Below are 15,372 nucleotides of genomic sequence, written 5' to 3' on the forward strand. Positions count from 1 at the left end.
TTTAAGGTTATGAAAACATCTTGGTTATTATCATAGCCCAAGGCATAGTTGTAAGGGGATCATCGATTCTCTTGGTGTCTTCTAAAGTTACTTTTGGCTAAAAGCAGAGCATCTTCAACATTTTTAACGTGATATTTTTTCTCTACTGAAGAGAAGAGAAAGTCAAAAGGAAACTGCCACTGGTTCTAATTCTAACCATGAAGGGTGTATTCGTTAATGCTACAGGAAGAATAGAGAACAGCAGGAGGAACAGGCTTCCACTGGGAAAGAGTTCATGATTACCAGTGAGGGAAAGCACAATCAGACTGTGCTAAAGGTGTCAAAAAGTTGAGAAATGAAAGACGTGTCATTTCAATGGCATGATACCAAGAGAGGGAAGATGACCCAGGTGGTGGGGGAAGCTCACAAAAATTCAGTTGTAGCTCTGAAAAGGTGGTGCTAAGGCTTGGAAAGCTCTAGCTTTTTCCCCTTACTAATCTCCATTAGTCCTCTACCAAGCCCTAATAATAGGAATAGTAAAAATATATTTTTATTGATATGAATAATAGGTATCTTATTAATCTCATTTAAAGAGTGAAAGCAAACTTATTAATCTATTTTAATTTGTCTGTAACATACATATAACTTAGGCAAAAGATACTTGCTTAATATTATTACCACCTAAAAGCAAGACCAAGCTTTTGTTTCAGTCAGATTTCCACCATCCCTAAGGTCCTTCTATAATTCTGGAGCCAATCTGTGATTGTCCTATTGCTAACCATCTGAATAAACAAATGGAGAGACCTAAAGAAACAAAGAGTTCAGATTCTTTTTTTTTTTTTAAGATGGAGTCTTGCTCTGTTAACAGCCCAGGCTGGAGTGCAATGGTGTGATCTCAGTTCACTACGACCTCTGCCTCCCATGTTCAAGCAATTCTTCTGCCTCAGCCTCCCAAGTAGCTGGGATTACAGGCGCCCACCACCACGCTTGGCTAATTTTTTTGTATTTTTAGTAGAGATGGGGTTTCACCATATTGGCCAGGCTGGTTTCAAACTCCTGACCTCAAGTGATCCACCTGCCTTGGCCTCCCAAAGTGCTAGGATTACAGGCGTGAGCCACTGCACCTGGTGACAATAATTTTTTAAAAGCCACATTCAAAGCAAATAAAAGTTAGCATAATATTGACTCTTCAGCAAAAAATAAAATAAATAAATAAAATCTTTTCCATCCATATTTTTGTGTGTGTGTGTCATACAGTATGTTTTTTGTGTCAAAAGATGAAATAGACAGTGGTAAAGAGTACTGGGGACTGGGGCTAGGAGGTGATATTGCAAGAGGATTTCTAGCTTTTTCTTTTTTTTTTCCTATCAACCAATCTGGAGTACAGTGGCTTGATCATAGCTTACTACAGCCTCAACCTCCTGGTCTCAAGTGATCCTCCCACCTCAGTCGTCTGAGTAGCTGGGACTACAGGTGTGTACCACCATGTTCAGCTAATTTTTATTTATTTTTTGGTAGAGACATGGTCTCACTATGTTGCCAAGGCTGGTCTTGAACTCCTGGCCTCAAGGAATCCTTCTGTCTCAGCCTCTCAAATTGCTGGGATTACAGGCATGAGCCACTGAGCCTGGCTTGACTGCTGGCTTTCTGAAGTGACTGTTAAATTCAGGGCTGTAGAATCACTTCCCTATGAGTTTCCTGAGCTGATGCTCATGATTGATCAGGAATTATGAAAAAGGAAGAAGTACCAGAAAACTAGAGGTGGGAAAATGTACACATTTTTCAACAGTCACATAGAGGGGTGGGGCAGAAGATGGAGCTCACAAAATCCCTGCCTGTGATCTTGGTGTTGATTTCAAGTAGGATTCTGAAGTTAGTTCAGAAGTTAAAGTAGGGATCACTAGGATTCAGTAAGAGTTCATGGCAAGTGAATCTTGTCTTCTTTTTGATAAGATCTCTGACTATAGATGAGAGATGTATGGTAGTAATAGTTAGCCTGGACTCCAGCAAGGCACAGGACAATGTTCCTTCTGATAGCGACTGACAATTTATATATTCTACAAACATGTATCAGTCCCTTACTAAGTGTGAATTACAGAGGATTCAAAGATGAATGTGATATGCTGTTGAAGAACTTACAGACTTGGTGGGAGATAACACATTAATAAATAATCATTATGTAAAATAGTGGTTGGCAAACTATGACCCATGAACCAAATCTAGCCTGCCACGTGTTTTTGTAAGTCACGTGTTATTGGAATATAACCATGTCCATTGATTTGTATATTACATATGGTTACTTTCATGCTAAAATGGAAGAGTTGAAGAGTTGCAACAGAGGCTGCATGTTCTGCAAAGCCTAACATACTTATTATCTGGCTCTTTCCTGCAAATTTGCTGATGCTTGATATAAATCAAAAATTAGGAGTGTAATCAAAATGGTATGGAAACATTGAGGAGAAATCAATTAATTATAGTGATGGGGGTGCATTTGGGAAGGGTTCAAGAGGTAGGAGCAGTTGAGTTGTACCTTAATAATATGATGGGGCCAGGTGCAGTGGGTTATGCCTGTAATCCCAGCACTTTGGGAGGCCTAGGCAGGTGGGTCACCTGAAGTCGGGAGTTTGAGACCAGCCTGACCAACATGGAGAAACCCCCGTCTCTACTAAAAATACAGAATTAGCCAGGTGTGGTGGCACATGCCTGTAATCCAAGGTACTCGGGAGGCTGAGGCAGGAGAATTGCTTGAACCTGGGAGGTGGAGGTTGCAGTGAGCCAAGATCATGCCAGTGCACTCCAGGCTGGGCAACAAGAGCAAAACTCTGTCTTAATAATAATAATAATTAATAATAATAATGAAATTTTTAGCAAAAGAAGATCATAATCCTCTCCTTTTCTTTTTTCTCTCTTTATACTCCAGCCTCTTTATTGTTCTCTCTCATTTGGTTAAAATTTTCTTTTCAGTATTTCATAAAGGTTTGACTGTATATGCTCCATGTTCTAAGTCAACTTGGATATGGAGGTGAACAAAGGGCCAGTCTGTGAAGCATAAGGACAAAAAGTGGTATTGCTGTGGCAAAATAGGTGGACAGCAAGTCTTTATTTTAGTAGACATATATCCAAAAAAGGGAGCCAAAATGGTCTCTGGAATAATGACCTGAGGATGGGGAGGGATGTGGTGGTATTATGTTGAAGCCAATGCATATGTCTCTTCTCACGTGAGGTAGGGAACCAGACGAGGCATCCAGCCCAACATTATCAAAAGGCAAGTGGAGGAGACCCATGTGTCAAGTTTGTCCCTTAACTATGAGGAGTATGAAGAATTAGATATCATTCTCCCTCTTGCCAGAAATAAAAGTCTGGAGGCCCAGCAGATCTGCCAGGTGACAGAATAGGGCTACAGACGATCTTGGGAGGCTAGAAGGATGGTCTGGATTTAACAGGGAAATTTAATAAGGATGAGTGGAAGGTCCCGTTCTGGGTTTGGAAAATAAAGTGCATGACACAGATGAGGGAGAGCTGGCCTCACCACAAAGTAAGTCAGGAAGTCAGTGTGCTTGTCCTAAGCTTTGGCCTGTGTTTGTAGTAGAGTAATAGGAGGAAGATAATCATTTTTCTCTACTTTTGACTGAAGACAGGGCACCTGGACCAAACGTTCTAGTGCTGCGCTATGAAAGAATTAGAGTGGAACTCACTCAGGGCTGGATCTCTGAGAGGATGAAAAGACCAGAAGTCATTTTATATGTGAACTTGTGGAAGGAACTTAATTTAGACTGGAGAACAGAAGGCTCAGTGGGCACACCACAGCTGTTTTCAAATATTTCAAATATTTGTCTTATGGGCTTAGTTTTGGACTTGTGCTTGCTTCAGAAGAATTGGGACCAATTAATGTCAGGGGGAATAGATATTTCTTACAACAGAGGATCTAGAGATTGAGTAGCCTCAGAAAGGTCTAAGTCTTGGCGTAATGGTGCTCAACCAGGTAAGGATGGAGGAGGAGAGAGGACATAAAATGGCTGTCAACCCTTCTATGTTTTGACTCTGTTAAGTAGCAACAAGCTTGATAAAGTTATAAAAGTTGCACAGGGCTTAAATAATCAAACCACAGATCCAGTTTAGAAGTTTCCTTTACTTATCTTTTGCCTAATGTTTCTCAGTCTCTACTGAATATATCTCTGGTTTTAAAACCCCTGCCTTGAGGTCATAGCCACTCCTCAAATCCACTCTTGGTACAGAGTCACATCTTCTTGGCCATGGTTTTTCATATCAGTGTGGCTCCAAAATCTTGAACTTTTATGTTGCAGCACCTATGGCTATTTTAACTTAGTGAATTGTTTCATTAACTGTATTTTTATACAGCCCACTGTATTTTATACAGCCATTGTCTCATAATTCTAACTTAATTCCCTTTAGAGCTTACTTTCTATTTCCAGTGGAAGCCAAATGGAAAGGTAACATAGCAGGAGTGGCTTCCTGGTCCATATCTTTCCTGGGTACCATATTTCCCAATCAGTGGGATAATTTTCTAATCTCTTTTAGCATCTGAAGAGCATCTCCTTCTCTTTTCCATTTTGCCAATTTGCAGATAATTTAAGTATAATTGTTAAACGTACTCATTAACCACTTCACTGAAGTGCAAACCCTTAAACTTGGTTCAGAACACAAAAAACTTTCTGTTACAGGGGCCATATCTCTTTGCTTGTAACAAATCCAAGCTAACCCAGCACGTACTGTTCCAAAATACATTCCAATGGAATTTAAAGGGTTATGAGAACAAAGCTATAAAGCAGTTTTATCCCACTATGTTATTTCTCCCAGATTATACTATTGCCTTTTTTTCTCCCAGGGGCCCTCAGAGATTGAGCCCAAAACAATAATCAATGAGGTGGTTTTCTGGATCTGGAAAAGGGAAGGTTTCAGTAGGGAGGATTTTGTTGTCCTTCAAATGCCACAGTTGTTTGCTGTATCCATATCTGGGTCTTATTTACAAACTCAAATGTTAACAAAGTAAAAATCCATTGCCCATGTTCTTAAATCAAATAAAGGAAAGCCAAAGCCACCAGAAAAATCCTAATGGCCCCGTGGCTCTGGGAAAATAGAAGTTATATGAGTTGAGGAAACCTGAAGAACAAAGCCTTTCTTCTCTTAGATCTAAACCCCCAGAAAGTCTGTCAATAGCATATTCCACCTAGAAATAAAAACATTTATCTTTTTATGGTTGAGAACAAAAAAGAGACCCAGACTGCTCAAAAGAGCTTTTCTCCCCCACCAAATGGGCATGCCACGTAGGTTAATCTGCCTGTTGTTTATGAGTACTAGCTTTGTGCAAGGGCTGCCCTGGACAATGTGAGATATGAAGGTGATTCATGACAATCCAGGTTGGCCTTGAAGCAGTTTTGTTCCTCTAGAACCTGGTCATAGTGAGAAGAAGGTGTTGGCAGTAGACCTTATCTCTGTGCAAGAAGAGCAGGACAATGTAATTTGGTGGCTTTGGAATTAATGGAATGGAACTGTCAGGATCATCATAGCATTAGCTTAAGCAACAAACTGAGCTAGGCTTCCATTCAGCCTCACACATGGTTTCTTCCAATGCACTAATTGTTCACTGTGATTCATACATCGTTCTGACAAGATGGCAAATGGAAGGTGCAGAAAGTAATTAAAATAAGTGTGTGGTTTCAATTACCATAATATGCAGCCCTGAGCTGAATGTAATTATCAGGGAGAACCTGGAGAAGGGCTGCATTTGAGCATGGAGGACAAATAATTTCTTGGTTTGTCTTTTATAACAAAAATTTAACTCAGAGAAATGGACTCAAGAAAGAGAAGCTTCAGGCTTAAGCTGATAGTTCTTTTCCAAAACTTAAAAATGGGAATTCTTTGTCACTGGTTATGATCAAATTTTCTAGGGCCTTATGAATATATATATACTGATCAGGAGGACTATAAATGAATTTATACGTGGGTTGCATATGACCATATAAGTTTTGTCTCTTATTGAAACAAAATAACATTGGAATTATAGTTGGTCTTATAAATATTTCTTGTAATTAGAGTTATACATTTCTGAAATCATTTTCCACAGACCAAATCGTTGGGAAATCAAATATTTGCCCATTTGGAAAGTCTGAAAAGTACTTTATGACAAATAACTTATGTTTATTATTATTATAAATATAGTGATGCTTATTGCATATATTGTAGAGAACAGATAAAACAGTAAAGAGAAAACTTTTTTTTTTGTGCATTCTAACGAGGCTGAGCTAATCTCTATACATCTTGTGGTCTTAAATAATGTATATATGTGTGTCTGTAGGTTAACATAACTAGTTTTACACTCTATAATGTTTTCTATCATGATTTTTATCGCTTTCAATTTCATTGAAATGTCTATGAAAGTTTGTTTTTAATGACTGCATACTATTTTATTTCATGTCTGTGCTATAACATTCAACCTATATGTAGACATTTGGGGTTATTGCCCACATCTTTGGTGCATAAACATTTGACTGCAACCTTAATGGTTTTCTTTAGATGTTCAATTTCTTTAGAAATTCAATCATAAAGTTGAATTTCTGGTATAAAAGGTATAATGTCATCTTTAAAGGTTGCTCTGGTACAGACACATGTTGAACAGTTGAATTCAGGAAGACCTAATTTTTCAAGTCAGGAAATTATTTCTGGACGGATACCTCTACTCTAATTTGGTTTTCATTATGCTAGAGTTATTCAGACTTTAGATCCATGCAGACTTGGATTCATATCCTAGCTCTACTGCTTACTAATTACTTGATGTTGGTCAAATAACTCAACTCCCCTAGCTAATGTTCTCATCTATAAAATGGGAGCAATAGGCCAGGTGCAATGGCTCATGCCTGCAATCCTAGCAATTTGGAAGGCTAAGGCAGGTGGAATGCTTGAGTCTAAGATTCAAGACCAGCCTGGACATCATGATGAAACCCTATCTCTACCAAAAAAAAAAAAAAAAACCAAAAAAACAAAAAAACAAAGCATATATTAGCCAGGTGTGGTGGCACATGCCTGTAGTCTCAGCTGCTCGGGGGGCTGAGGTGGGAGAATTGCTGGAGCCTGGGAGGCAGAGGTTGCAGTAAGCTGAGTTGGTGCCACTTCAGTCCAACCTGGGTGACAGAGCAAGACCCTGTCTCAATAAAGTAAAATAAAATGGGAGAAATAATAGGTTTTCTGTGAGGATTCAGTGCCTGACTCTTGCTAGGGGCTCACAGAATATTTATTTGTTTTTCAAGGAGTATGCAAACTGACGGAGTTGTGGAGGTCAGTTGGATGATGAGGGGACAGAAATGCATAATCACACTTGGAGACATCTGCTTCACTCCATTTAAAATTTATTCTAATATAAAAATTCACAATGAACAGGGATTGATATAGTTGGATGTTTGTCCTTTCCAAATCTCATATTGAAATGTGATCCCCAATGTTGGGGGTGGGGCCTGGTGGGAGGTGTTTGGCTCATGGGGATGAATCCCTCACGAATTTCCTGGTGCTGTCCTCATGGTAATGAGTGATTTTTTATGAAATATGGTTATTTAAAAAGAGCCTGGCACCTCTACCTCTCTCTCTTACTCCTGACTTGCCGTGTGATGTGCCTGATCTTTCTTTGCCTTCCACCATTCTTGTAAACTTCCTGAGGCCCTCACCAGAATCAGATGCTGGCACCATGCTCCCTGTACAGCCTGAATAACTATGAGCCAATTAAATCTCTTTTCTGTATAACATACCCAGTCTCAGGTATTTATTTGCAATACAAATGGACTAATATGAAAAATTGGTAGGAGGAGTGAAGTGTTGCTATAAAGACACCTGAAGATGTGGAAGAAGCTTGGAACTGGATATTGGGCAGAGGTTGGAAGAGTTTGGAGGGCTCAGAAGAAGAAAGCAAGATAAAGGAGAGTTTGGAACTTCATAGAGACTTGTTAAGTGGTTGTGACCAAAATGTTGATAATAAATGTGGACAATGAAAGGCCAGAGTGACAAGCCTTCAGATGGAAATGGGGAAGTTGTTGGGAACTGGAATAAATATCACTTTTATTATGCCTTAGCAAAGAACTTGACTGCCTTGTGTTCATGTCCCAGGAATCTGTGGAAGTTTGAACTTAAGAGTGATAACTTAGGATATCTGGTGGAAGAAATTTCTCAGCAGCAAAAATTCAAAATGTAGTCTGGCTGCTTCTTACAGCCTAGATCAAATATAGGAGGAAAGAAAGGACTTAAATGTTGGAAAATTTTGATGCTCTGCTTTCCTTTTAAATATAAGTTCCAACTTTAAGTCATTTCTTTCCCACAGGCTGGATCTGAGTGTTGTCACTCTAAAAAACAGAAAAAAAGTGGGAAAAGGGCATCACCCGTTAGGTTTCAATACTTTGCACTTCTACTAAGCTTGATAAGGCAGAAGTGCAATCTACGATTATTTTAAAGTGAATTTCCTTCCATCCACCATTCTTCATCTTTTCCTTGAATAAGGAAAGATATCTAGGAAGGATATTACTTATGCCTTGAGGCTAGAAATTATGGGATAGATTCATCTAAAATATGGTATTCTGCATTTTTTTTGTTTTGTTTTTTAAGAGAATAATACCAAACAGTCTTCAAAGAAAACAAAGAAGGTGAAAATCTATTGCTTCAATAATCAAGAACACTTTCTGTGTTTTGAGGTGGGAGCATGATCAAGTATGCTTTGGGGATTTTCTGTATTTAGGAGATCCTGGATTCTTAATTGTTGGCTAAGTTCCAGTCAAGTAGGAATCAATGCAGCCTGTAAGTTCTCCACATTCTCTCTCTCTCTCTCTCTCTCTTTCACACACACACACACACACACACACACACACACACACACACACACACAAATGCTCCTTTCTGTGGCATATGCTTGTGTTACTGAAAGCTAAATCCTCAAAACCTAGTAAGGGCACTAATGATTCATTAAAGTAAATTGATGGTTTTGCTACTAATTCTTATTCCATACACATTTGATACAAAAGAAGTGTTGGCAATGGATAAATAACGTATCCTGGGCAGATGAACTCAACCCAGTAGGTAAGAGTTTGCTTTGGTCACAGTTGCCTATGAGTGTGGGTTTCAAAACAAACATAAAGCCTTAACTTAGAATTTCATTATGTTTTAGAATCGTCACTGCCTTAATAATCAAGCATCTATTTAAGTCCTCCTAATAAAGGAGAAATGCATGTTTATGGCTTTTTTTGTAAATATAAATGCAATGATCTATGCCTTAAAACCTTTTTGTTTCTGTGACAATGTTTGTAAATCTAGCCAATAGAGTTATTTACAGAAAAAATTGAGCATGTAATAATACAAGAACTGTTTCCCCCTCAAAACCTGACCCTGAATTATTTGTAAAAACTGAAATTTAATGATTAAAGAGAAGCCAGAATTGAAAAAAAAAATTTTGGAAAATTTGCAACCTGGCCCTGTGGTAGAGAAGGAAAGAGCATTTTCAGGAGAGAAATTCAAGCAGGCTACAGAGCAACCATTTGCTAGAGAGATTTGCATGACTAAAAAGGAGCTAAGTGCTAATAATGTACAAGATAATAGGAAAAAAGACCTTGAAGGCATTTCAGAAATCTTTGAGGTAGCCCCTCCCATCACAGGCCCACAGGCCTAGGAGGAAAGAATGGTTTCAGGGGCCAAGCCCAGGACCCCATTGCCCTGTCCATCCTTGGGACACTGATTCCCATATTGGCTGCTCCAGCTCTACCTGCAACTCCAAGGGCCACAGGTACAGCTTGGGCTGCCATTCCGGAGGATGCAAGCTGTAAACCCTGGCAGCTTCCATGTGGTGGTAAGCCTACAAACACACAGAATGCAAGAATAAAGGAGGCTTGGCAGCTTCTCCCTAGATTTCAGAGGATGTGGGGGAAAGCCTGAGTGTCCAGGCAGAAGCCTGCCACAGGGGTGGAGCCCCCACAGAGAGCCCCTACTAGGGACAGTGCCAAGGGAGAATTGTGGAGTTGAAGCCCTCACACAGAATCCCCACTAGGGGTGCTGCTTAGTGGAGCTGTGGGAAGGGGGCTGCCACTCTCCAGACCCCAGAATGGTAGAACCAGTGGCAACTAACACCATGGGCCTGGAAAAGCCACAGACACTCAACACCTACCTGTGCGAGCAGCCATGGAGGCAGAGCTGCCCAAGGTCTTGGGAGCCAGCCCCTTGCACTGTTGTGCCCAGAATTCAGCATATGAAGTCAGGGATTATGTTGGAGCTTTAAGATTTAATGTCTGCCCTTCTGGGTTTCAGACTGGTGTGGGGCCTGCTGCCCCTTTTTTTTGACTGATTTCTCCCTTTTGGAATGGGAATGTTTACCCAATACTTGTACCATTATTGTATCTTGGACGTAAATAACTTGTTTTTAATTTTACATGCTCAGAGGTAGAAGGAGCATGCCTTGAGTCTCAAATGAGACTGGACTTTTGAATTAGTTCTGGAACTAGTTAAGATTTTGAGGAACTACTGGGAAGGGATTATGTTATTTTGTAATGTGAGAAGGAAATGAGATTTGGGGGGCCAGAGGTTGAATGATACAGTTTGGATGTTTTTCCCCTCCAGATTTTCTGTTGAAATGTGATCCCCAGTGTTGGTGATGGGGTCTGGTGGGAGGTGTTTGGGTCATGTGGGCAGATCCCTCATGAATGGCTTATGCTGTCCTCATGGTAATGAGTGAGTTCTTGCTCTGAGTTCATAAGAGATCTTGTTGTTTAAAAACAGCCTGGTGCCACTCTTCCCTCTCTTGTTCCAACCCTTGCCATGTGATGCACCTGTCCCCTTTTTGCCTTCTGCCATGATTGTAACCTTCTTGAAGCCCTCACCAGCAGTAGCGGCTGGCACCATGCTTCCTGTAGAGTCTGAAAAACTATGAGCCAATTAAACCACTTTTCTTGATAAATTACCCAGTCTCAGGTATTCCTTTATAGTGATGCAAACAGACTAACAGAGGGATAAAAGCCATATGTTATTCAGTTATTTGACAAAAATGGCAAAGAATTAAGGAACAAAAAATGTGTACCTACTGGCAAACTCACCAGTTTACCACACACTGGCTGGTTTCTTTCAGAGGACAGTCAGGCCTCTGCAAGCCATGAGAAGCAAAATTGTGTGAGGAGCTAACCAGAATTCCATCCTTTGGGCTTTGAGGCCACTTTAGTGACAAGGCTTACTTTAATGAATTAAAATATAAAATTATAACAGTTATGCAAATGCATTAACAAAAACAAAAGTGATAACTCTGACTTCTGAATAATCTCATACTTTCATAAGAGATACTCAGTGTTTGGGGGTTAGAAGTTACAAGTTTATTAACTATCTTGAGGATTGATTGAGAAAGTCTTACAAATCTACTTAAAATGAATAAAGAATAAGTAAAACACACAATATTGCAAATATTTTTCCTGGTAATTCTGTAATAAACTCTAATCTAGGCAATGAAACCCTTTTTGTTTTCTTTCCCTAAAACAATTACTAGTAGACCTAAGAAATGAGATAGACAGCAACATAATAATAGTGGGAACTTCGATGCTCCACTGACAGCACTAGACAGATTGTCAAGACAGAAAGTCAACAAAGAAACAATGGATTTAGGCCAGGTGTGGTGGCTCACACCTGTAATCCCAGCACTTTGAGAGGCTGAGTGGGTGGATCACCTGAGATCTGGAGTTTGAGACCAGCCTGGCCAACATGGTGAAACCCCATCTCTACTAAAAACACAAAAATGAGGCAGGTGTCGTGGCAGGCACCTATAATCCCAGCTACTTGGGAGGCTGGGGCAGGAGAATTGCTTGAACCTGGGAGGTGGAGGTTGCAGTGAGCCGAGATTGCACCACAGAACTCCAGCCTGGGCAACAGAGCATGACTCCGTCTCAAAAGGGTGCTGACGAGTTGATGGGTGCAGCACAGCAACATGGCACAAGTATACATATGTAACAAACCTGCACGTTATGCACATGTACCCTAGAACTTAAAGTATAATAAAAAAAATAAACAAATAAATAATAAAAAAGAAAGAAACAATGGATTTAACGTATACATTGGAACAAATGGACTTAACAGATCTATACAGAAGATTTCATCCAGCAAGTGCAGAATACACCTTCATCCAGCAAGTGCAGAATACACATTCTATTCAATAGCACATGGAACTTTCTCCAAGATAGACCATACAAAAGGCCATAAAACGAGCCTCAATAAACTTTAGAAAATTGAAATTATATCAAGCACTCTTTCAGACCACAGTGGAATAAAACTGTAAATCAACTCAAAAAGGAGCCTTCTGAACCATGCAAATACATGGAAATTAAATAACCTGCTCCTGAATGAGCATTGGGGTAAAAAACCAAATTAAGATGGAAAATAAAAATTCTTCGATTGGCATTTCTCTAATGACTAGTGATGATGAAATTCTTTTTCATGTTTGTTGGCTGCATAAATGTCTTTTTTAAGAAGTGTCTATTCATATCCTTTGCTCACTTTTTGATGGGGTTGTTTTTTTCTTGTAAATTTGTTTGAGTTCCTTGTAGATTCTGGATATTAGCCCTTTGTCAGATGGATAGATTAAGAATATTCTCCCTTTCTGTAGGTTTTCTGTTCACTCTGATGATAATTTATTTTGCTTTGCAGAAGCTCTTTAGTTTAATTTGATTGCATTTGTCAATTTTGGCTTTTGTTGCAATTGCTTTCGGTGCTTTAGTCATGAAGTCTTTGCCCATGCCTATGCCCTGAAGGGTATTACTTAGGTTTTTTTCTAGGATTTTTATGGTTTTAGGTCTTATGGTTAAGTCTTTAATCCATCTTGAGTTAATTTTTGTATAAGGTGTAAGGAAATGGTCCAGTCTCAGTTTTCTGCATATGGCTAGCCAGTTTTCCCAGCACCATTTATTAAATAGGGAATCCTTTTTCCATTGCTTGTTTTGTCAGATTTATCAAAGCTCAGATGGTTTAGATATGTGATGTTATTTCTGAGGCCTCTGTTCTGTTTCATTGATCTGTATATCTGTTTTTGTACCAGTACCATGCTGTTTTGCTTATTGTAGCCTTGTAGTATAGTTTGAAGTCAGATAGAGTGATGCCTCCAGCTTTGTTCTTTTTGCTTGGAATTGTCTTGGCTATACGGGCTCTTCTTTGGTTCCATATGAAATTTAAAGTAGTTTTTTTCTAATTCTGTGAAGAAAGTCAATGGTAGCTTGATGGGAATAGCATTGAATCTATAAATTACTTTGGGCAGTATGGCCATTTTCACAATATTGATTCTTCCTATCCATGAGCATGGAATGTTTTTCATTTGTTTTTGTCCTTTCTTATTTCCTTCAGCAGTGGTTTGTAGTTCTCCTTGAAGAGGTCCTTCACATCCCTTATAAGTTGGATTCCTAGGTATTTTATTCTTTTTGTAGTAGTTGTGAATGGGAGTTCACTCATGATTTGGCTCTCTGTTTGCCTATTATTTGTGTATGGGAATGCTTGTGATTTTTGTACATTGATTTTGTATCCTGAGACTTTGCTGAAGTTACTTCTCAGCTTAAGGAGATTTTGGGCTGAGATGCTGGGGTTTTCTAAATATACAATCATGCCATCTGCAAACAGAGACAATTTGACTTCCTCTCTTACTATTTGAATACCCTTTATTTCTTTCTCTTGCCTGATTGCCCTGGCCATAACTTCCAATACTATGTTGAATAGGAGTGGTGAGAGAGGGCATCCTTGTCTTGTGCCAGTTTTCAAAGGGAATGCTTCCAGTGTTTGCCCATTCAGTGTGATATTGGCTGTGGGTTTGTCATAAACAGCTCTTATTATTTCGAGATATGTTCTATCAATACCTAGTTTATTGAGAGTTTTTAGCATGAAGGTGTGTTGAATTTTATTGATGGCCTTTTCTGTATTTATTGAGATAATCATGTGGTTTTTGTCATTGGTTCTGTTTATGTGATGTATTACGTTTATTGATTTGTGTATGTTGAATCAGCCTTGCATCCCAGGGATGAAGTTGACTTGATCATGGTGGATAAGCTTTTTGATGTGCTGCTGTATTCATTTTGCCAGTATTTTATGGAGGATTTTTGCATTGATGTTAATCAGAGAATATCCAGTATGGCTTGAATTTTTCTTTTTTTGTTGTATGTCTGTCAGGTTTTGATATCAGGATGATGCTGGCCTCATAAAATGAGTTAGGGAGTAGTCCCTCTTTTTCTCAGCCACAATGAGATACCGTATCACGCCCGTTAGAGTGGCTATCATTAAAAAGTCAGGAAACAACAGATGCTGGAGAGGATGTGGAGAGATAGCAGCACAATTCACAATAGCAAATTCAAGGAACCAACCTAAAGAACTGTAGTTAATATTTCTTTTCTCATCCCTAGTTATTTCTCTTTCTTAAGTGTAAAAATAATAGACTTCTTTTTATTTTATTTTTATTTTTAAATATTTTTCCATAAGCTATTGGGGTACAGATAGTATTTGGTTACATGAGTAAGTTCTTTAGTGGTGATTGGTGAGATTTTGAGCAGTATACACTGCACCATATATATACACACAGATATATATATATACACACATACACAGATATATATGTACATATATATATGATGGAATACTATGCAGCCATAAAAAGGAATAAATTAACAGCATTTGCAGTGGCATGGATTAGACTGGAGACTATTATTCTAAGTGAAGTAACTCAGGAATGGAAAACCAAATATCATATGTTCTCACTGATACATGGGAGCTAAGCTATGAGGACACAAAGGAATAAGAATGTTACAATGGATTTTGAGGACTTTGGGGGAAAAGGGAGAGGGGGCGAGGGATAAAAGACTACAAATATGGTGTAGTGTATACTGCTCGGGTGATGGGTGCACCAAAATCTCACAAATCACCGCTAATCGCTAATCTACAGTTCTTTAGTTTTCAATGTGTAGCTTTCCAAATCACTTCATAGTTGTTTTTTTTTTTTTTTTAATTATTATACTTTAAATTCTTGGGTACATGTGCATAACATGCAGGTTTGTTACATATGTATGCCTGTGCCATGTTGGTGTGCTGCACCCATCAACTCGTCAGCACCCATCAACTTGTCATTTACATCAGGTATAACTCCCAATGCAATCCCTCCCCCCCACCCCCCATGATAGGCCCTGGTGTGTGATGTTCCCCTTCCCAAGTCCAAGTGATCTCATTGTTCAGTTCCCACCTATGAGTGAGAACATGCGATGTTTGGTTTTCTGTTCTTGTGATAGTTTGCTAAGAATGATGGTTTCCAGCTGCATCCATGTCCCTACAAAGGACACAAACTCATCCTTTTTGATGGCTGCATAGTATTCCATGGTGTATATGTGCCACATTTTCTTAATCCAGTCT

This window comes from Macaca nemestrina, chromosome 2 (assembly GCF_043159975.1).
Source record: "Macaca nemestrina isolate mMacNem1 chromosome 2, mMacNem.hap1, whole genome shotgun sequence".
NCBI classification, from domain to species: Eukaryota; Metazoa; Chordata; class Mammalia; order Primates; family Cercopithecidae; genus Macaca; species Macaca nemestrina.